Here is a 23204-nt window from a genome sequence, read left to right on the forward strand (position 1 = left end):
TGCTCCAGATGCATAGAGACCAATAGTTGTATCTTTAATGGCCACTTGAAAGCTTTTAAGACCCCAGACGCTGCTCACCAAACTAGAATGTAGAACGTTATCTTTATGAACTATGCTATACCAATTGACCAAGTTGCCCCATGAGACTATGGTAGGATTCTCTCTTTAAGCTCTGAAGATGAATGGCTCCCAGTGTAGCGTTTCATTGTGTTGTCCTGAAATAACAGTTTAGGGCAAAGAGTCCTAGACTGGGATTTATAAATCTCATATACTGGTTCCAGGTGCTTTTGTGATGTTGACTAAATCACTTCAGCTCTGTGACTTTTTCTCCCCCGCTTCCTCCTTGGAGTCCTGGTGGCTCAGTGGTTAAGAGCTCAACTGCTAATCAAAATGTCAGCAGTTCAAATCCATCAGCTGCTCCTTGGAAACCCTATAGGGCAGTTCTGTTCTGTCCTATAAAGTCACTAGGAGTCGGAATTGACTTGATGGCAACAGGTTCTTCCTCCTTTTTCTCCTTTTTGTTCTTCCTCCTCCTCCTTTTTCTCTTCCTTCTCTTCCTGCTGCTTCTTCTCCTCCTTTCTCTTCTTTTTTCTTCTGCTTTTCCTCCTTCTCTCTCTCCTCCGCCTTTTCCTTCTTCCCTTCTTCCTCCTCCTGCTTCTTCTTCCATAATATGGGACAAAATAATGTCTGTCATGTTACATCCTATTTTTATGAGGATTCAATGGCATTTGTGTGAAAATATTGTGGAGACTATAAAGTGCATATGAGTGAGGGAATGGTGATTAGAAAGGAAGGGTTGTACATGTTTCTCTTTTCATAAGTCCTGGTGGCCTTCAGGAGGGAGGTTACAGCAGGAGGCAGAGACTACAAAAAGCTAAACAGATTTGGGAACAGTGAATTCCAGAGGTGGATGTCATGCTTGAATTTAACGAATAATCACTGCTAACACATTCATCAAGGAGGCCTGACACCAAAGGATCATCAGTATGGTAGCCGAATCCCAGGAACAACCAGAAAAGCTGTTCTCTCTTTCATTCATTCACTGTCTAGTGGATGAGCATCGTGTGTACCAGATACCATGTAAGGCAACAAAAATGCAGAGGCAAAGAAGACACAGCCTCTGCCCTTACTAGAGTATCTAAACTACAATGCAGAGAGATAGATATTAAAACAGATGAGAGCACAGGGTGTTATTGGAGAACAGGGGGTGAGTACCTCACCTGGTCTTGTGTGTTCAAGGAGGGCTTCCTGGACAAGGTGACATCACATTCAGGGATGTGAATTGCAAATAAGCCTGAGTCAGGGCCTGAAGCCTCAACTGACTGTACTGTCTAGAGAGAGATCTACGATGAAATTAACAAAGCTTAAGTGTCAGGTCCCCTCACTTGTACAGGCCCTTTCCAAGACCCAGGGAGGGTTCTGAGCAATGCCTACATATTAGCATATGCTTTTGTAAATTTTGCAAACACAAAGAATTTATTTGAGATTAGTTAAGATTACTGTGTCTTTCCACTCTGACTTTCCCTTATGTAGGGATAGTTTCCAGAAAGAGTCTTTCTTATCACCTACTTTGCAGACTGATTGAGCATTGGATTACGCGAAGGTGAGGAACAGAGGTGCTGTATGTTATGAGTGTGTCCAGAGGTGCCTCCACAAGAAGTATTTGGGTACTTAAAAAAAAAAAAAAAAGACATGTATGGAATAAGAAGCTAGTCTATGGAAAATGTTTTCAAATCTTGCAGTTCTTATATGAAAGAAACTTGATAGAGATTTTCCCAAATCCTAAAAATATGCAATATTACCAACAGCAAGTTGTAAAACTAAAATACAGTTGCATAAGCTATGCTGTTGTCATTGTTAGTGTTACTGTTAAGTTGATTCCAACTCATGGTGACCTCATGTGTTACACAGTAGAACTGCTCCATAGGGTTTTCTTTGCCTTAACAGAAGCAGATCACCAAGATTTTATTTCCTCTGAGTGGGTACCAGAAACCCTGGTGGCGTAGCGTTTAAGAGTTTGGCTGTTAACCAAAAGGTCAGCAGTTCGAATCCACCAGGTGTTCCTTGGAAACCCCGTGGAGTGGTTCTACCCTGTCTTATAGGGTTACTATGAGTCAAAATCAACTTGACAGCAACAGTTTGGTTTTTTTGCTTGGGAACCACTAGCCTTTAGGTTAACAGTTTAGTGCAAATCGTTTGAGCCACCTAGGGATCTGCCTAAAGTAGAACCAAAACCCTTTGCTATTGAGTCAATTCTGACTCATAGCAACCCTATATGACAGAGTAGAACTGTCGCATAAGGTTCCCAAGGAGTGGTTGGTAGATTTGAACTGCTGACCTTTTGGTTAGCAGCCAAATGCTCAACAACTGTGCCACCAGGGCTCTGCCTAAAGTAGAAGTAGTTAAAAATTTTTTGGTCACTCATGCTAGAGGAAAGACTAAATTATCTTTGTATTCTCTTTATGTAACATTTCCTTATATGAAAAGGTGATCAAAGAGTATACAGCCAAAAATGTAGGGAAAATGCATTATGGTGGCACATCACATTAAAAATATGCATTTTTCTGGATTTTGAGATGTGTGTGGTTTTCATCAGCTTTTTAAAATGTGCAATTTGTTGTGAAGTCTTTTCTCATTCTAAGTAAATACTCACTTTTATACCTAATTTTGTTTTTGCAATTTTGAATTTTTCTTCTTAAACAGGGCCTCCCAAATTGTATGCACTCCAGGTTCTTCCAAACCTGGATCTGCACTGGTTGATGAGGTGAGTTCTTTGAATTGCTAGGCTCCATTTCTTTTGTTAACAGAAGTTCCTCCTGAGTCATTGTACTTCTTGATTTTGGTGTAGAACCAGGGTCTGAGGTGTGGTCTTTCTCTGGAGGTTGTACTCAATGACTGAGAGCCATTGGTTTACATGACATAGGAGCTGAGACCCAAGTGAGTTCCTTGAGGATCTTAGGAGCTTAGATCTTCCCGACAGAGGTTTCTAAATACTGAGAGGAGTTAGTTAGAGAAGGCGCCGTAAGCCTAGGTAGAGTGCCGGCCTATAAAGCTGGGGAAACTATGGGTTGTGTGCTCCTCTGTGACATTACCCTTTAGTGAAGCATTGGGCAAAGTGCCTCAAGTGAAGTAGGAACCTTAAAGGGGTGGGAAGAGTAAGGGCAATGCTTGGTCAAATCAGTGGCCAGAAAACCCTTTTGAAGGCCTGCAAACCACTTCCAGATGGCAGAGAAAAGGGGTCTGAGCAGCACTTGGTGAGGCCTGACCCCAGCCCGTAGCTCATCATGGGCGGAATGGTCACAGTGCTCTAGGGAATTAAAGTTGAAGATCCAGGAAAGAACAGTGGGAGCCATCAGGCAGAACTGGAAAAGCTCAGTCCATACTGGGAATGCTGGCCCTATATATTTTTTTTTTTTTTTTGGTGTTGGGGGACGGGTAGGCAACTGCCTAAAATTTACTTTGGGCACTGATAAACTAAACAAAAACGTCCCCTTTACCCCCTTATCTATCTCTTCGAAAGTGTTAACCTGTGGCCGAAAAATGAAGGAAATCTTCTCAGAACTGATCTTTTAGGCTCTAGGGAAACAGAGATTGTCCCGCCTCATCCTTCACAAGATTGATGCAGTCAGTTTGTGAAGGAATACCAGAGATTAAGTGGGAGGAAGGATTCCTTCTGGGAATGTTTCTTATTCCAAACACAAGTAATTCTAATTCTTACTGTCACTTGATTGCTTCTTAAATTCCCAATTTAAATTCCCATTTGCTCAAGGCTGAGCTTAGTAAATACTGAATAATTTTCAGACAAAGACCTAAAACATTTATTGTGTTCTTTAAGGGGGATAGTATCCTTTCTAGAACTCTAGAATAGAATATAAAACCAAAAACCAAACCCTTTGCCTTCAAGTCCATTGCAACCCATGACACCATGTGTTACAGAGTAGAACTCTACATAGTGTTATCTTGGCTGTAATCTTTATGGAAACAGACTGGCAGGACTTTCTTCTGAGATGCTTCTGGGTGGGTTCAAACCACCAACCTTTTAGTAGCTGAACGCTTAACCATTTGTGCCACCCATAGTCTCCCAGAATAGAATAAAGAGGGTATATAAAATAGTTAAGGAGTCCCTGGGTGGTGCAAATGGTTAACTCACTTATCTGCTAGCCAACAGGAGCAGTCCACCCAGAGGACTACTGGGAAGAAAGGTGTGGCAATTTACTTCCAAAAAACCAGCCATTAAAAACCAAAGGATGCTGCTCCCGCCACCACCAACATGGAGACTTTGTCCCATTCTTAGTGCTCAAATGCCCCAACGTGAAGCTCAAGAAGCTGCCCTGGGAGCATACGCCATCGGCCATATGCTCTGGTGGTGGCGTCTCACTTCCTCATGTCCATAGGAATAATTTATGATGTTATTGTGGAACCTCCAAGTGTTGGCTCTGTGACTGAGGAACATAGGCATCAGGGGCCAGTAGCTTTCTTGACCTACAGAGTAAATGGACAATATATTATGAAAAGGCTCACATCCAGCATCCTGTTTACAATAGGGAGTTTAGGTTTCATAATCCTGGACAGATCCAATGCACCAAACATTCCAAAACTCAATGGATTTCTTCTTCTATTGGTTGGATTTTTCTATGACCTGTTGAGTTTTTTTAAGGCTGGAGTATTCATGAGAATGGAACAGCCAGGCTATCTGGTGGCTTAGAGCACCCTTGGAGAAGAAACCGTGGATACTGGATTTGCTCCTATTAATGAAGTTTTAAAGGCTGTACCAATCCTCGAATATGAAATGTGGAAAAGGATGAAAAGCAGCAGAGAAAGAAGAATCTAATGAAAACAGAGGAAGCTCATTAAAGCTTGGATTGGAATTTCTTCTTGGTATTCTCAAAGAGACAAACTTACCACAGTTTTTTTTTTTTTTTTTTTTTTTTTACTGCTGACCTAGACTGACATACCAGTGATGTTAAGTGGCATTTTCTTCTTAGTTTTTCATTTCTAAAAGAAAACATACTCCATTTCTACAACTATAATATTGAATAAGTGATTATTTTTTACAGCCTCTTAACATTTATTGGAGATGGCATTTCTGATTTTCAAACATTAATGTTAAGTCAGGAAGCAAGATTTCATAAGCTGAGAACTCTGGACAACTGATCAGCTTTTCCTATGGTGCTTTGCCTTTAAACAGAGTTTGCGATAGTACGTTATTTCAGATATGTGTGTAAGACTGTTTCCTGAACAGTAAGATGTATGAAAGGAGGAGAAATAAATAAACTTCCTAATAATAAAAAAAAAAAACACAAAGGTAACACAGTTTTACTTTGATACACGTGGGGTCACCATGAGTCTGAATAGATTCAACAGTAACTGGTATACTGGTATAAAATGGTTGAAGACTATAAAACAGCTAATTTCTACAACAAGAAATAAAATTAAACAAATCTACAAATCTGTCACTAAAAGTAATCATTCTTCACTTAAGTGAGGTCTCATGTCTTCATCACAGAGATTCATACAGGAAAGCATCCTCTAAGCTTGAATCACTACATCACCTCGAGCAGAAATTCAAACAAACTCATGAGAAATTCTAGTACATTATTTGTGGAATAAATATTCACTATTTAACAAAGGAAGAAGAATTTATCTAAAATGAATTATTACACTTGATTATATAAATCTAAACAAACCCTAAGTTTAATAATTTGAATTTTTGTCCTGCCAAAATAAGACCCTAGCTGTGTAGATGCATGGAATATACATCTTTTTTTTTGTAAACAATATCATGGCTTCTTTTTTTTTAAATTATCTTATTTTTGATGTAGCTGTGTTTTTAAATCCCATTTAAAACAAAACTGAGATGAGACTTCTATTTCATTTCTTCTAAATATTATAAATTCAAAAATAAATAAACAAAATATTGAGATCACGTTACAGATGATTTTGCTCTATATTTAACAGAAATAAAATTATTTGGGAAAATAAAGTTGGGGGACACAGCATGGAAAAAGTTACCAATTCAAATCCTTGTGTTTGTGCTAAAAAAAAAATCAAAGATTTTGGGTGCTATGTAAAGCACAAGTTTCAGAGTAGTTAAGTGCCTCCAAGATCACATCTGGGCACTTAAGTTTTAAGAGCACAAAAGGAAGTTATGTGGAAATTCTTCTGAATAGGACAATAGATAGTTGATTTCCAAGGAAGAATCTTTGTCCGGGGTAGGCAGACACTAACTCAAATCTGGGAATGATGGGGTATAGACACTGTACTCTGACCCCCTTCTGGTAGTGTGCTCATGTGTCTACACTGTGCTGCTGGGCCAGTGGAAAACAATGAGATGCTGGTTCTTGGGTAAGAACTTCTGAATTGGGCCTGGTCCCAAGTGGCCAAGGTCAGGAAGTGCCGCTCCATTCTGATGTGTACTGTTCTTTGACAGTTGACTCCTGTGCTCCTGAATTCACTGTCTCTTTCTTGCTTTCTTTCTTCTCAAAACCCAAACTTGTGACTCCATCCTTAAACTGATTTGCACACAGTCCTCTTGCAAGCTTTGACTAATTCAACAGTAGCGTTTCTGATGGAGGTTTCTAGCCCTTCTGAGAGTGCAGTATCTCCTTGTAGATAGGAATTTAGAGTATCATTTTTCAAGAAAAAGCTGGATTATAGGTCTTCCTTTGTTACCCTATTTTTCCTACATAATGACGTGAATACTACCCCACATCAGCCCGAGATGCCCAAGTCAGAGCACTTGGGTACTTCTTGACCACTTCCTGATGTGTCCAAGTCTGGGTGCACAGGAAAACAAAAAGGAGCAAGGGAAAGAGCACTTCTAAGATGCTCTTTAGTGATTAGTCCCTTCCTAGCTGCATACCTCCATAGAGCATTGCTAAATGAAAAATCCCAGAACATCAGAATTTGAGAGGACCCTTGAGATTTTATTATCCCCCAATTTTTTTTTATTTGTTTTGTTTATTGTTGTAGTTTAAATGAAGTTTACATTTCAAGTTAGTCTCCCATACAAAAATTTATACATTACATTGTTATGAGACCCTAACTGCTCTCCCCGTACTGTGACAGCACATTCCTCCATTCCACCTGATTCCTGATGTCCATTCAACCAGCTCCTAACCCTCTCTGCCTTCCCATCTCTTATCCCCCTAACTTTATAGTTTAGAATACTGAGACCAAGAAAGATAAATTTTCTTAAGTTAAGATGCCAGAGATTGGCCAAGCAGGCACTGGAATGCTGGTCTGGTGACTCTCTGCCCTGTGCTGTCTCTGCTCTGTAAGGCTGCATTTTCTAAGAATTGGTGTCTTAAGAACATCAGCAAACCAAGTTTGAACACACATTCTGAACGAATGAGGTCCTGGCTAAAATGTCACTTTGTCCAAGGACTTGGGTACTGTACCTGTGGTCCCTCCACCAGGTAATTTGCTCTGATGGATGCTCTGCCTTCCAGCAGTTGAGAGATGGGTGACTGATATTGAGGCTGGGATGAAGAACATAGGGCGACTGAGTAAGTAAAACCACTGCAGGAGAAATTTCTAGTCTATATTTACCACCACCCTCCCCCTTTTAAATAACTCTATTTTTATTTCTAATACATGAAATGGTTAACTTTGTAGAAGGAGATTCAGAGACGGTACCTAATCCCAGCTTGATGTAATTACTTTAACATGAATTTAAAATAAAATTAAAGTTAACAGTTTAAACTGATGTTTGAGGGTTTTAAAAAGATTTAGTTTCCTTTGGAACCGCTGTGTTATTTGATCCAGTACAATCTTTCTGAGCTCCATGCATAACATCTTTACCCAAGTACCATTACTACTAGATTATGCCCATAGGTTGAGTTACAAATGTCTAAAAATCTTAAAATTATTAAGCTCGGATTAGAGTGTTCAAAGACTGTGGTGTTATTTTAGTCTCCTGCCATATCCTCCATTTACTATAAACTTGTTATATTGGCATTCAAATAAAATGTCATAAAGCAAGTATGTAAGAAGGTGTTTGGGGTTTGCTTCCGGCTTCTGTTAGCCAAGTTTGCATGGCAACCAAGATGTATAACAGAAACACTCAAATGGTCTTCACAAAAAAAAAAAAAAAAATGCCGAGCAGGGCTCAGGAACAGGGCAAATAGGGGCTAAGCTTGTCACTTGTCAGAGTTATAATTGAGGGTCTGGATAGGGACAGTGTCACCTAATATTGTCTCAACAGTATTCTAAGTCTCCTGTTGCTGCAACCACCAGGTACTAACGTATCTGGGACAAAGCCCCTAGAGATGCAACTTAATGGAATTTTCAAAGGTTACAGTTGGAAGGACCATTCAGGGCCATCTTAACCAAACCTCTTGTTTTATAAATGGGGAATTGTAGACCTGGAACTATGATTTGTCCACATTACCAGAGGTCCGTTTGTATACTCATAGCAGACACACGTGAATATGCTTTTACCCATATTCTTTCTTTTCGTGAATTCTCTTTTTTAGTTCACATTGCGCATAAATTGCAAAGTGAACAATGTTTTACTATTTTGAATTAGAATTTAAAAAGCAAGTGTGGGTGTGAAACACTTCCATTTGGACATTGCCTCCATAGTACTTGTAGGGAATGCCTTTTTGTTCCATACATCATGGGTTTTTCAAATCAATCTGTCCACCAGATCCTTCCCTTGAAGGCCCATCTCATGGAATCAAGTCCATGGTGCTTTGTTTCCTCTATGGAGAAGGGATTTGTCAGATCTGAATTAGCCCACCTGTACTGAGAGGAAGGGAAAAACTCTAAAACTCAGATGAAAAGTACAAGAGCAGTTATCTGGAATTATGCTGCTCCAGGGCAGGGTGAGGTGGGATCCATGAGTTGGGAACTTATAAAAAGTTTCAGTCTATTGGGTAACCACCATGAGGGTGTAAGCTATGTGAACCACACCAGAGCTGTCCATCTATTTCTAAACATTCAAATAGCTCCAACAGCTCTCCAACCCAGTACTGCTAAAAACAAAAATAACAACAAAACAGTTGCTATTGAGTTGATTCCGACTCATGGAGACCCCATGTGTGTTAGAGTAGAACTGTGCTCCGTAGGGTTTTCAATGGCTGTAATCTTTCAGTAGATCACTGGGCCCTTCTTCTGAAGTGCCTCTGAGTGAACTCCAACTTCCAATCTTTGGGTTAACAGCTGAGTGCATTAACCATTTGTGCTGCACAGGCAGACCTACCCAGCACTGCTAAGAGATGGTAAATATCACACTAATTCAGGAGTACCTCTGAAATCAGAAATTGTAACATAAAAAGAAGCAAGAAAATGAATCTTTGTACTACTGAGAAACGACACTTCATTATACAAGAATGCATGCCATGAGGGAGGATTGACACGTAATCAATTTGTCTTTTCTCTTGTTTAAGCACATCCATCATTGAGAGCCTCTTGAAAATATGTGACCTCTGATGATGGAAAAGTTCTATTAGTTAGAGCCTGATCAGAGAAGCAACATCAGAATAAGTGATACACAATCGGGGATTTATTGTAAGTAGTAGGTCTTATGAACATCTGGGAACTGGTTACACAGTCTATGTAAAACTCCTGTCTCTATTTCTAGTGTTGGTTTGATGTAGGACCAGCAGGGTCATCAGATTGACATGAAGTGGAGGAAAGCAAAGACAAATTGGAACCACGTCTGTCTCTTACTGCCTCCAGTCTTGATGATGTGGGGAAACTGGAGGATAAGGTGGCATATTCTATCATAGATGCCTACGCACTTGACCTAGGACTTGGGGAAGTTGAAGGAGATCCAGTGAGAGCTGGAGGAGCCAGGATCCCAGTTGCTGCCCCACCAACAAAGTGAGTCCGCAAATCAGTGACAATATTCTTGAACTGTGCCAGCACCTGCTCTACGCAGATCTTCCAGGAGTAAACATGTCTACTCTTTCACTTTTTCCTTCCAAATCTTGGGCAAATTTCTCTTGTGGTCTACCGCATCTCAGAACCATTCAGGGAAAGAAATTCTGGGAAATGTGGTTTATGCTTAGTTAGCTTGACACAGTACAAAATGAACACAATAGGCCATAACCTTTTACCTTGGTGAATGAATGCCCATTTTTTTTTCTATTTGACTATTTCCTGTTATTTGTATTATCTGTTCTTTTTATACTCTGGATATGAATCCTCTTTTGAATATTTTGCAAAACTTTCTTCCACTATGTGGCTTGTCTTTTTCACATATTACTGGTGTCTTTTGATGAACTGAATTTTTTAAAGGTAGTGTAGTCTAGCATTTTTTTTTTTTAAATTGGTCCATTTTGTGTTCTGATTAAGAAATCTTTGCCTATCTCAAGGTCAAGAAGTTATTTTCTTATATTATCTTCTAGGAACTTTATATTTTTACCTGCTGCACTAATTTACAGTTGTTTACATATACTTGTCTGTTTTTCTAGTGGTTTACAGTGGAAGGGCAATGTCTCATAGCAATTAATCCATCCTCCCTGGGTGAAAGTTGCTTGAATTTTTTTCCTCTTGTCCTGTGCAACTTAAGCATTTAACAAGTGCCTTGGGAGGAAAATTTCTAGGCATTGGGTTACTTCTCTGATTCTCTCTTCTCTTTGGGATCTTGGCCTCTCAAGTCCTGGCTACCTTCCAATTTTTGTCTCCTCATGAGATTGCTCTAACCCTGCTAACTTCTCTACTTCTAAGGAGCGAACGTCCATCTGGATTTGACTTGTATCAAAAAATTGGCAACTTATCTGAGGAGAAAAGTTATGGCTAGAACGTTGACTCACCTTTTTCTCTCTGTGACCTTGGCCATTGAAATCCTCTGTAACTGTCCAACGTCTTCAGCAAATTTTTGTTTTCTATCTGTCTCTTCTAGTCGTTGTCAGTAGGATAATAGGGATAGTCCTTTTATACTTCTGTCTAACAATACCAACAAATGCAGTCTTTATAGGTATCTTTCTGCTATTGTTGTTTCAGCTGTTTCTGGTACATGGAGCTTTTTTCTGTGTATACTCAATTATTGATTGAGATCTGCTCATTTTGGAGAGCAAGGGGTAATTTGTGGAATTCTTTCCAGGTCTCGGATGAGGTATATTCTTCCCAAATAAATTTATCTTTATTTCTGTCAGATAACTGGACCACTTTAAATTAAATGCATGATTAATGACTAGAAGGTTTTTGGAACAACTTATATTGTAGGTTTGGGGTAAAGATGCGAGCAAGGGCTGATTTGTGATAACAATTTCTGAGGTGCATTTTTTTTTTTCAATTCTGCTTTGTGTTTTTACCCAGATAAATATTACTTGTAGTTCCATGGGGTTGGTGGTGGTGGTCAATTTTACTTCTAGCTAATTTTTACACTGAGGTTGTAGCTCTTTGAGTTCCCAGTTTTATGGCAAATAAGTTCTGCTATTAAACTCCCCACCTTGGGCTTTGGACTTTATTTTCTGTCCTTAAAATCGACAAAGCTGGGAAAACTTAAGCTCAACTTTATTAGGCTGGGCAAATTCTCTCAAGACCAAAGTGCCTTCATTTATACTTATTTCTCTGGGTTCCTATCTTTTCTATTTTTTTGGACAGATAAATCCTTACTGTTTTGTCAGCTGTCTGATAGATTTGAAATACTTTAAAAAACATTTAATCTAGTATTTATATATCACTATGTACATATATTGTATATTTTATATGTGTGTCATACCATCCACCACTCGTATATCAGTGTGTCCTACTGTAGTGGCTTGCGTGTTGCTGTGATGCTGGAAGCTATGCCATTGGTATTTCAAATATTAGCAGGGTCGCTCATGGTGGAACGTTTCAGTCAAGCTTCCAGACTAAAACAGATTAGGAAGAAGGAACTGGTGGTCTACTTCTGAAAAAATTAGGCAGTGAAAATCTTATAAATAGCATTGGAACATTGTCTGATATAGTGCCAGAAAATAAGCCCCTCAGGTTGGAAGGCACTCAAAATATGCTGGGGAAAGCTGCCTCCTCAAAGTAGAGTTGAACTTAATGACGTGGACGGGGTCAAGCTTTTGGGATCTTCATTTGCTGATGTGGCACAACTCAAAATGAGAAGAAACACCTGCAAACATCCGTCAATTAGAGGAAAGTGACATGTATGAAGTATAAATCTAGGAAAATTGGAAATCATCAAAAATGAAATGAAACGCATAAACATCGATATTCTAGGAATTAGTGAGTTGAAGTGGACCTGTATTGGCCATTCTGAATCAGACAATCACATGGTCTACTCTGCTGGGAATGACAAATTAAAGAGGAATGGCGTTGCATTCATTCTCAAAAAGAACATTTCAAGATCTATCCTGCCATACAATGCTGTCAGTGATAGGATAATATCCTCACGCCTACAAGGAAGACTAGTTAATACAACTATTATTCAAATTTACGCTCCAGCCACTAAGGCAAAAGATGAAGAAATTGAAGATTTTTACCAACTACTGCAGTCTGATGAAACATGCAATCAAGATGCATTGACAATTACTGGTGATTGGAAGGTGAAAGTTGGAAACAAAGAGGGTACAGTGGTTGGAAGATATGACCCTGGTGATAGAAATGATGCTTGAGATCACATGATAAAATTTTGCAAGACCAAAGACTTCTTCATTGCAAATACGTTTTTTCAATAGTATAAGTGAAGACCATACACGTGAACCCCATCGGATGGAATACACAGGAATCAAATAGACTACGTCTGTGGAAAGAGATGATGGAAAAGCTCAATATCATCAGTCAGAACAAGGCCAGTGGCTGTCTGTGAAACAGACCATCAATTGCTGCTATGCAACTTCAGGTTGAAGCTGAGGAAAATTAGAACAAGTCCATGAGAGCCAAAGTACGACCTTGAGTATATCTTACCCGAATTTAGAGACCATCTCAGGAATAGATTTGATGCCTTGAACACTAATGATCGAAAACCAGACGAGCTGTGGAATGACATCAAGGACATTATACATGAAGAAAGCAAGAGGTCATTAAAAAGACAGGAAAGAAAGAAAAGACTAAAATTGATGTCAGAAGAGACTCTGAAGCTTGCTGTTGAATATAGAATAGCTAAAGAGAAAGGAAGAAATGATGAAGTAAGAAAGTTGAACGGAAGATTTCAAAGGGCAGCTGGAGAAGGGAATGTAAAGTATTATAATGAAATGTGAAAGGACCAGGAGTTGGAAAACCAAACAGGAAGAACATGCTGAGCATTTCTCAAACTGAAAGAAGTGAACAAAGAAATTCAAGCCTCAAGTTGCAATATTGAAGAGTTCTATGGGGAAAATATTGAACGACACAGCAGGCCTCAAAAGAAGACAGAAGGAATACATAGAATTACTTTATCAAAAAGAATTGGTCGACATTCAAACATTTCAGGAGGTAGCATATGATCAAGAACCTATGGTACTGAAGGAAGAAGTCCAAGCTACACTAAATGCATAGGTGGAAAACAAGGCTTCAGGAATCGAGGGAAGACCAACTGAGGTGTTTCAACAAATGGATGCAGCGCTGGAAGTGCTCGCTTGACTATGCCAAGAAATTTGGAAGACAGTTACCTGGCCAACTGACTAGACAAGATCCATATTTGTGGCCATTCCGAAAAAGATTATCCAATAGAATGTGGAAATTATCAGACAATATCATTAATATCAAATGCAAGTAAAATTTTGCTGAAGATCCTTCAATAGTGGTTGCAGCAGTACATTGCCTGGGAATTACCAGAAGTTCAAGCCAGATTCAGAAGAGGATGTGTAGTGAGGGATATTATTGCTGGTGTCAGATGGATCTTGGCTGAAAGCACAAAATACCAGAAAGATGTTTACCTGTGTTTTATTGACTACGTAAATGCATTCTACTGTGTGGATCATAACAAATTATGGACATCGAGAAGAATGGGAATTCCAGAACACTTCATTGTGCTCATGAGGAACTTGTACATAGATCAAGATGCAGTCGTTTGAAAAGAACAAGAGGATACTGCATGGTTTAAAATCAGGAAAGGTGTTAGTTAGGATTGTGTCCTTTTGCCATACGTACTCAATCTGTATGCTGAGCAAATAATTTGAGAAACTGGACTATATGAAGAAGAATGAGGCATCAGGATTGGAGGAAGACTCATTAACAACCTGCGATGTGCAGATGACACAACCTTGCTTGCTGAAAGCAAAGAGGACTGAGGCACTTATTGATGAAGATCAAAGACCACAGCCTTCAGTATGGATTACATCTCAACATAAAGAAAACAAAAATCCTCACAACTGGATCAATAAGCAACATCATGATAAACAGAGAAAATATTGTAGTAGTCAAGGATTTCCTTTTTCTTAGATCCACAATCAAAGCCCATGGAAGTAGCAGTCAAGAAATCAAAGAAGTATAGCATTGGGCACATCTGTTACAAAAGACTTCTTTAAAGTATTAAAAAGCAAAGATGTCACTTTAAGGACTAAGGTGCACCTGACCCAAGCCTTGGTATTTTCAATTGCCTCATATGCGTGTGAAAGCTGGACAATGAATAAGAAAAATCGAAGAATTGACACCTTTAAATTATGGTGTTGGTGAAGACTATTGAATATACCATGGACTGCCAGAAGAACAAACAAATCTGTCTTGGAAGAAGTACAGCCAGAACGCTCCTTAGAAGCAAGGATGGCAAGACTTCATCTCACATAATTTGGACATGTTATCAGGAGGGACCAGTCCCTGGAGAAGGGCATCATGCTTGGTAAAGTAGAAGATCAGTGAAAAAGAGGAAGATCTTCAATGGGATAGATTGACACAGTTGCCACAGCAATGGGATAAAGCATAACAACAATAATGAGAATGGCACAGCACAGAACCAGGCAGTGTTTTTGTTCTCTTGTACATAGGGTCACTAGGAGTTGGAACTGACTCTAAGGTACCTAACCACAATAACAACAGAGACAATGAGTACACTTAGAAAACTGTGATCAGTTTCAGAAGTAGCAGTGGGCTCTAATGAAACCAATTCTGAAAGCATCTACAAAGTACTTTACTTTTTCTGGGTGGATGCAATATTGTTGACTATGGAGAAGTGGGCGATAGCCGTAAGATTGCTACCAGACTCTGTATTACTAAAGGAGCTGAATCTTTTCCTGGAGAGGGATGGATGCTTTTGGTGACACAGACAGCAGCACCTGTTCTACCCACCAAACTAATGCACCCCTTAATCATGTACAGATGCAGCAGGCTGGGGCACGTGCTTTGGCCCAGAGAAGATTATGGGCCTAGTGTATCTCCCTCAGTGTTTCCCACAGGCCAGAGCACTGTAGGTATCGCAGAACATTCCGCACGCACCCAGGAGCAGCACAGATATGATGCAGAGGCCTGCATGGACCCACATCCTACAGCCAAAATGAAAGTAAGAAATAAAGAGTAATAGCCAGCCTGGAGAGCTGATTATGGAAGAGAATGAAATTCCTTTCTCTATTCCCATGCACCTTAATGCCATGGCCTTGCATAAGCCCTCAGAACTAAGCTGCCACCAAGATAAGTGGTGGGGTGTCCCAAAATTGACTGAGATCAAGTATCTGCCATTCAGCGAATGGAGGGGCTCATGATATGCATTAAATGGAAGTCATAGAAAAATAAAGTTTTGTTTACTGCACCCTGAATTTATGAACTGAGATTTGGACTTGCTACAGGTATTTTGACCACCATAGTTAGCCTAACGGTTGTCTCCTTTGGGGGTCAAATCAAAATCCCAATAATTGAGCCAGGGAGCTGAGTTGGCGTTGTTCTGATGGCAATTCTGTGTCCTGAAACATTGTGCTACAGTAGGTATGACCACATACCTCCAATTGCTTCTATCTCAGGATCACTTCCCTGCCATGACAGCAGTGTCCATCACCCCAATACCTATGAACCTTGTGTGTTATTTGAGATCTCCTGACAGCTTTGCCATCTATCCTCACCCCATGGCAATATCTCCCACTTGCTACTAAAATGCTTGATATTACTTAATTAAGGGGAAAACTCTTTTACTCAAGGGTAAAAACGAAACGACAATGCCTGATAAAGACCCCAACTTATAATTATTGTGTTTTAACTAAAGTACCATTAGTCATTCAACAAGTGCCTGGTAGCAGAGGCTTCCTAGACCTGAGGGAGAGTGGGAAAAAAGATAAACTCATTGTCTAGGGCCTTAGAGGGCTCATCAGCTAAGTTTGTATATGAGGGGAGAGAATACCAAGAATCTGGAGAAGAAAGGAGGACAAGAAATCTGAGAGCAGTGAGAGGACAACCAAGAAGACCAAAATCAAAGGCTTTAGTTCGAACCACTCTTGGTTTCCATAAACTTCTTCCCCCTTTCCCCTGGCTTTTACTCCCTCTACCCCAGGGGGATGGATAAATTAGGGAATAAGTAGGCATGCTCAGTTCACCTCCATCCTTCTTGCTTTTGAGAAAGGGCCTGCCTAGACAGCATGGGTTCTTCTTGGCTCCTCCACGTCCTGAGTTGTCTATGGGCCTAACCACGTGAGGAAAGGCCCACCATACTCCTGCATCGCCAATGCCTTGGTGGGTAAGTTTGCCAAATTCTGGGATTCTGTATTAGAAGTTCCACTTGCTCACAAATAAAAGCTATATCCATGAATCTAGGCTCTACCAGTAATCAAAACAACATTTTAGCCTCCCTCTATTCTTCGTTTTATCTCTTAGCTTGTTAAGAACCTAGGTAAAGTATAGTTGCCATGAAGCTCCAAACCCAGATATCTCTGCATCAAAGTAGCATGGAAGGTCTCTTAACTGACCTCCATTTAACCAAGTGACTAGTTTAACTAACACCCTCCATCCCCTCTTTTTGATCAACTTTTTAATTATGGAAAATTTCAAACATATACAAAAGTAGAAAGACTAATATAATGAACCCACAAGTATTCCTACAAGTGAAATTACTGAGTCAAAGGGTAAAGGCATACAAGTTTATGCTAGATATTACCAATTTCTTCTCCATGGTGGCTGTCTAATTTGCATCCCCACCAACATATGAGAGGGCCTATTGCCTTGGAAGAAAGGTTTAGCGATCCACTTCTGAAAAATCAGTTATTGAAAACCCTGTGGAGCACAGTTCTACTCTGACAACATGGGCTTGCACAAGTTGGAATTCATTCAGTGGCAACTGGTATTGCTCCATAGTCTCAATAACAATGTATGCTGTCAACTTTTGACATTTTTGCCAATCTAACAGGTGAGAAAATGTCATTTGAATATGTATTTTCTTATGACTGAGGTTGAATATTTTTCATATGGAGTAAGAATCATTTGTATCTCTTTTTTGTGAACTGTGTGTTCACATCTATACCATTTTTCTGTAGAGTTGTTGAAAATTGCATTTTATTTTTTAGATATTCTTTATATACTGGGTTAATCAATATAAAATTACCATTTTTATACATCAAAAACAGTCAAATATTGGCAGTTTTATGCAGTTGAACCCAACATTAGGCATATTATCCTTATGTGATATAAGCTGCCAATATTTGTTATTGGTCTTTTTACTTTTCTTATTGTATTTTTCTGTCATGCTTTTTTTTTTTATTTTTAAGTAATCAAGTTTATCTTTTTCCTTATTGCTATTTGATTTTGAGTCATAGCTAGGAAAATTTTTGCTGTGGACATGGTATTAGGAATTTATTCAGTTTTCTTTTAGTACTTATTATGGTTTCATTTCTTCCCTATTGTTTTACTTTTTAAATGTCTGATCATATTAGACTTTATCCTGATAATTTATCCTGGCATACAGAGTGAAGAATAAATCCAATTTTGTCTTTATTCATATGAGTATCTAGTTATTGCACTACCGCTTATTAAAGAGTCCACTCCTCCCCACCTCCAATCTGAGATGCCACATTTATGATATAACCCCCCACAAAAAACCCACTGCTATCAAGATGATTCCGACTCATAGCAAACCCATAGGGTTCCCAAGGCTGTAAATTTCTAAGAGAGCAGACTGCCACGTCTTTCTCCCGTGAAGCCACTGGTAGTTTTGAACTACCAACCTTTTGGCTAGCAGTCGGTCGCTTTAACCACTATGCCACCAGGGCTCCTTATTTATAATATAGTAATTAAAAAAAATCCATCTCTGGAGTTTTTATCACGTTCCACTGGTCTGTCTATTCATGCAACAATATTATACTTACAATATGTAGTGCTCCTTGCATTGCTTCTCTTTTCCAGGAGTTTCCCAGGTATTCTTGTTGCCTAGGTATTCTTATTTATTTATTCCGCCAAGTGAACTTTACGATCAACTTATCCACCTCCAGAAAAAAACTTTAATGGTATTTTTATTGGGATATGGCTAAATTCATTCATTGACTTAGAGAATGCTGACAGCTTTATGATGCCAGATCTTCCAATCTGAAAATTGCATAATAGTTTTCTATTTTTTTAAGTCTACTTTTGTGTCTTTTATGAGTATTTTTTATAATTTTGCATGTGTATTTACGGTTAAGTTTGTGCCTAGATATTTTATTTCTAGTATTTAAATTAATTAATTCTTTTGGTTTTCCTAAATGGTGCTTTTTAAAAATTGTATCATCTGAGCGATATTTGTTTGTGCATTTGGAGGTAATTAATTAGTTAATTAGCTTAACTTTTTTAGAGTAGTTTTAGGTTTACAGAATAAAATGCACAGAAAATACAAAGAATTCCCATATATCCTATCTCCCCGCTGCACACAGTTTCTCCTGTTATTAACATCTTGTGTTATTTTGGTATGTTTGTTACAATTAATAAATCAATATTGCTACATTAGTATTAACTAAAGTCTATAATTTACATTTAAAAAAAAAAAAAACAAACAAACCTGTTGCTGTGGAGTTGATTCTGACTCATATCGACCCTATAAGACAGAGTAGAACTGTCCCATAGGATTTCCAAGGTTGTAAGACTTTATGAAAGCAGGCTGCCACATCTTTCTTCTGCAGAGCTGGACATTAGGGTTCCCTATTTGTGTTGTACAGTCCTATGAGTTTTGGCAAATGCATACTGCCACATATCTGCCATTAGAATATCATGCAGAATAGTTTCACTGTCCTAAAAATGCCCTGTGTTCCACCTATTCATCCCCTTTTCTCTCCCCCTGAATCCCTGGAAATCACTAATCTTTCCACTGTCTCTATAGTTTTGCTTTTTCCAGAATGTCATATAGTTGAAATCATACAGTATGTAGATTTTTCAGACGGGCTTACTTCAGTTAGCAATCTGCATTTAAAGTTCCTCCATGTCTTTTCATGCCTTCAGAGCTCATTTCTTTTTATCTCTGAATAATACTCCACTGGACGACCTTCTGCAGTTTGTTTATCCACTCATCTATTGAAGGACATCTTGGTTGCTTCCAGTTTTGGGCAGCTATGAATAATGCCACTACAGTAATAATTCATGAACAGGTTATTTATTTTGTAATCTATTTTTAACATTTTCTATTTACTAAATTCACATTCTGCATGTAGTAGTCTTTCCACCTGTCTATTCTTTTGGGTTCTTTAGGTGTATCATCTACAGATTGAAATAGTTATGCTTCTTTTACAATTCTTACACCTCTGATTGCTTTTTCTTTTCTAATTGCATTGGCCGATACATCCGATAGAATGTTAAAAAATAGTGGAGACTTCCTTGTTTTATTCTTGACTTGAGTAGGAAAGCTTCTAGCGTTTCCCCATTAAGAAAGGTGCTGACTTTTGAGTTAAATGTGTGTGCATACATATATCTATGTTTATATCTAGATCATCTATTAATATAAAATTAAGAATTTTTACACCAATTATTATTCTACTGAGCATTTTCAGCGTATCCATTCTCTCTTTAAACACATGGACTGATATCCAGAACATGTTCAACCTTCATGGCCCTCTAGCCCACTGTGCCCTTTTGTTTCCACTGAGTGAGTTGTAAGTTTGTCAAAATCAGTTGTGTTTGTTCCCAATATGCAAGTTGCGCTTGTTATTTTCATTCTATTATTTAATTATTACATAAATTGAGGAAACATTTAGTTCAAGAAGAAAATAGTTTCAATAATAAATAATTTAATAAATGTGAACTGCTAACAAAATTGCTGCCAGTTTAAGTGTTGTCTTAGTTATCTAGTGCTGCTATAACAGAAATACCACAAGTGGATGGCTTTAACAAACAGAAATTTATTCTCTCACAGTTTAGGAGGCTAGAAGTCCAAATTCAGGGTGCCAGCTCCAGGACGAAGACTTTCTCTTTCTGTTGGCTCTGGGGGAAGTTTTTCTCATCAATCTTCTTCTGGTCTAGGAGTTTCTCAGTGCAGGGATCCCGGGTCTAAAGGATGCCCTCTGCTCCTGGCACTTCTTTCTTGGTGGCATGAGGTCCCTGTCCTCTCTACTCACTTCTCTCTTTTATATCTCAAAAGAGATTGACTCAAGATGCAACCTAATCCTATAGATTGAGTCCTGCCTCATTAACATAACTGCCTCTAACCCTGCCTCATTAACATCATAGAGGTTAGGATTTAAAACATATAGGATAATCACATCAGATCACAAAATGGTGGATAATCACACAACACTGGAAACCATGGCCTAGCCAAGTTGACACACATTTTTGGGGGACACAGTTCAGTCCATAACGTTTCACCCTTTGGCCTTCAAAAATTCATGTCCTTGTCATATGTAAAACACATTCACCTCATCATATCATCCCAAAAGTCTTAAATCAACTCAAAGTCCAAAATCTCATCTTCTCCAAAATTTCTCTTCATCTGTGAAATCTAGAATACAAGTTATCTACTTCTAAAGTACAACAGTGGAACAGGCACAAGGTAAACATTTCCGTTACAAATATGAGAAATTGGAGAGGAAGAAGGGATAATGGGTACTAAGCAAGTCAGCAGAACACATTACATTAGCTCTCAAGACTTGAAAACAGTCTTCTTTTCTCTGAGACCATTTAGGCAATGGCTCTGCTTTCCAGACTCTGAGTGTTGAGCATGCTGTCCAGATTCTGGGTGGACGTCCCTTGGCTCTGGGTTTCAGCTCTGCCTTCCAGGCCCACTGGAACAACAACTCTGCTCCCTTGCATTTGGGCAGCTCCATTCTCCTAGTTCATCTGAGTGGTAACCCTACCCCCTCATCCCCAACAGGCCCTGTACATCTGCCCCTTGGGCATGGCAACCCCATCCCCTCAGCTTTGGGCATTGGATCTGGCCCTCTTTGAAACTCCAGAGGTCATGGCCCTGCCTTCTGAGACTGAGGCAGTTCTGCTTCCAGTGCTCCTTGTCTCTTCAGCTTCTGCTTCCTGGTTCCTTGGCCTCTCAGCCTCTCGAGACCTTGGGCCAGCCCGGCATCTGCTCTTCTTGGGCAAGTGTTTCAAAGCTCTTTAGCTCTATTGATAAGTGCTTGGAGGCGCCCACTCAGCCAGTAAACCAAAGCCAGAAGGCATTTAGCCCTGTCATTCCGTTGGGTTGGCAAGCCTATCTCCACTGATAAGTGCCTGGAGGCACCCCACTCCACCAGGAAGCCTCCTGTGTAAAGGCACTCAGCTCTCTTGCTCTGTGGGTCAGCTTCCACACTATCTTATGCTGATCTCCTGGTTCCGCTACTGCAGTTTCTCTGCTGCTGCTTCTCACTGTCTGCGCTATCTCCAGTGTTATGGCTCTCCTCACTTCCTTCTGAGTCCTAGCCTGAAATGTCTTTGATGTCCATAATTCCACCAACAGTCTCTTCAAGGCTATCTAGGCTTTTACTATTAGGCACTTTAAAACTCTTCCAGGTTCTACTCATTACTCAATTTCAAAACTGCTTCCACATTGTAGGTATCCATTAGAGCAGCATCCCACACTCTCAGTACCAAATTTTGTCTTAGGTATCTAGTGCTGCTGTAACAGAAATACCACAAGTGGATGGCATTAACAAACAGAAATTTATTCTCTCACAGGTTAGGAAGCTAGAAGTCCAAAACTTGAGATGAATGGATAGAACCCAACTTCAAACCAAGACTGCTCATAGTCCTGGCTGAGCTTTTTCTCAAACCAATGATCCCTTTCCTCCCCTCCTTTGGTGTTAGGACACAGGAAAACCAATCTGAACTGCACCTTCAAGGGAAAAGACAAACGATTCTCAGCCAAATTGGGGGAAGATTCAAAGAGAGTTTATTCACATTATATCAACACAAATAAGAGAGCTAGACAGAGCTTCTCACCTTAAGCATAAAGAAGGTTGGAAAAAAGCTTGCAAACACATATACAAAGAGATGATATGAAGTTGATGATGACTGATGAGAGAACAAAGGGACAGCATATGCAAAAGACAGACAAAGAATCAGTCAAAAACTCAGACAAACAGGGATGAGATGTTTCAGCAACAGAATAAGATGAAAAAGGAGCTATGAAGAGTTAGGAAAACGAACCAAGGACCAAAACATCACCATTACAGAAAAAATAATTAATTAGAAAAAGAGTGTAACAGAACTGACATCATTTAAAACTAAATTACTGGCACTTAGGAAAAGTTTAAAATAATCTCAACAAGTAGGGAGGAAAAACCGATTAAGATATTGAAGTCTTTAGAAAAAGGGTAATACAACATATCTAAAGATGGGACACTCTGAAGTGAAGAACCCAGCAACAAAACAGAAAATGTATTGAAAGTCCTTTCTGTGGGTTGAATTTTGTCCTCCAAAATTTTGTCCTTCAATTTTGTATTGAAATTCTAACTCCTGTATTTGTAGATGTGCTCCTTTTTGGAAATAAAGGTTTTTCTTTTGTTATGTTAATAAGGTCATACCAATGTATAAGTCCGTCTTTGCCCCTGTGTTTTCAGGATTCATTGTTATCATATTCTAGATTGCGATAGGTAGCTCTATTTCTGGACCTTCTATCTTATGCCATTTGTTTTTCTGTCTTTTTATACACCATTACTGTGACTACTAACTAAAAAAGATTGGCAGTTCGAATCCACCAGCCGCTCCTTGGAAACCGTATGAGGCAGTTCTGCTCTGTCCTATAGAGCTGCTATGAGTCAGAATCTATTTGATGGCAACGGGATTTTGACTACACTGCTTTAATTAGTAATGCTTTGTAATATGTTCAAATATCTTGAAGGCTGGTCCCTTCTCATAACTCTTCCTTTTTCATGTTTTCCTAGCTATTCTTGTATGTTTATTTTTCCATATGAACTTTAATATCAACTTTTCTATTTCTAGGGAAAATGTATTGGTATTCTTTATTAGGATCACATCAA

At 39.1% G+C, this 23204-nt stretch overlaps 1 pseudogene; it reads left to right on the forward strand.

The window, feature by feature from the left end:
* Window positions 1-3619: 3619 nt before the first annotated feature.
* LOC101349325 (oligosaccharyltransferase complex subunit OSTC-like) lies at window positions 3620-4853 on the forward strand (annotated as a pseudogene).
* The last annotated feature ends 18351 nt before the right edge of the window (window positions 4854-23204 follow it).

This window comes from Trichechus manatus, unplaced genomic scaffold (assembly GCF_000243295.1).
Source record: "Trichechus manatus latirostris isolate Lorelei unplaced genomic scaffold, TriManLat1.0 scaffold00189, whole genome shotgun sequence".
Classification (NCBI taxonomy): Eukaryota; Metazoa; Chordata; class Mammalia; order Sirenia; family Trichechidae; genus Trichechus; species Trichechus manatus.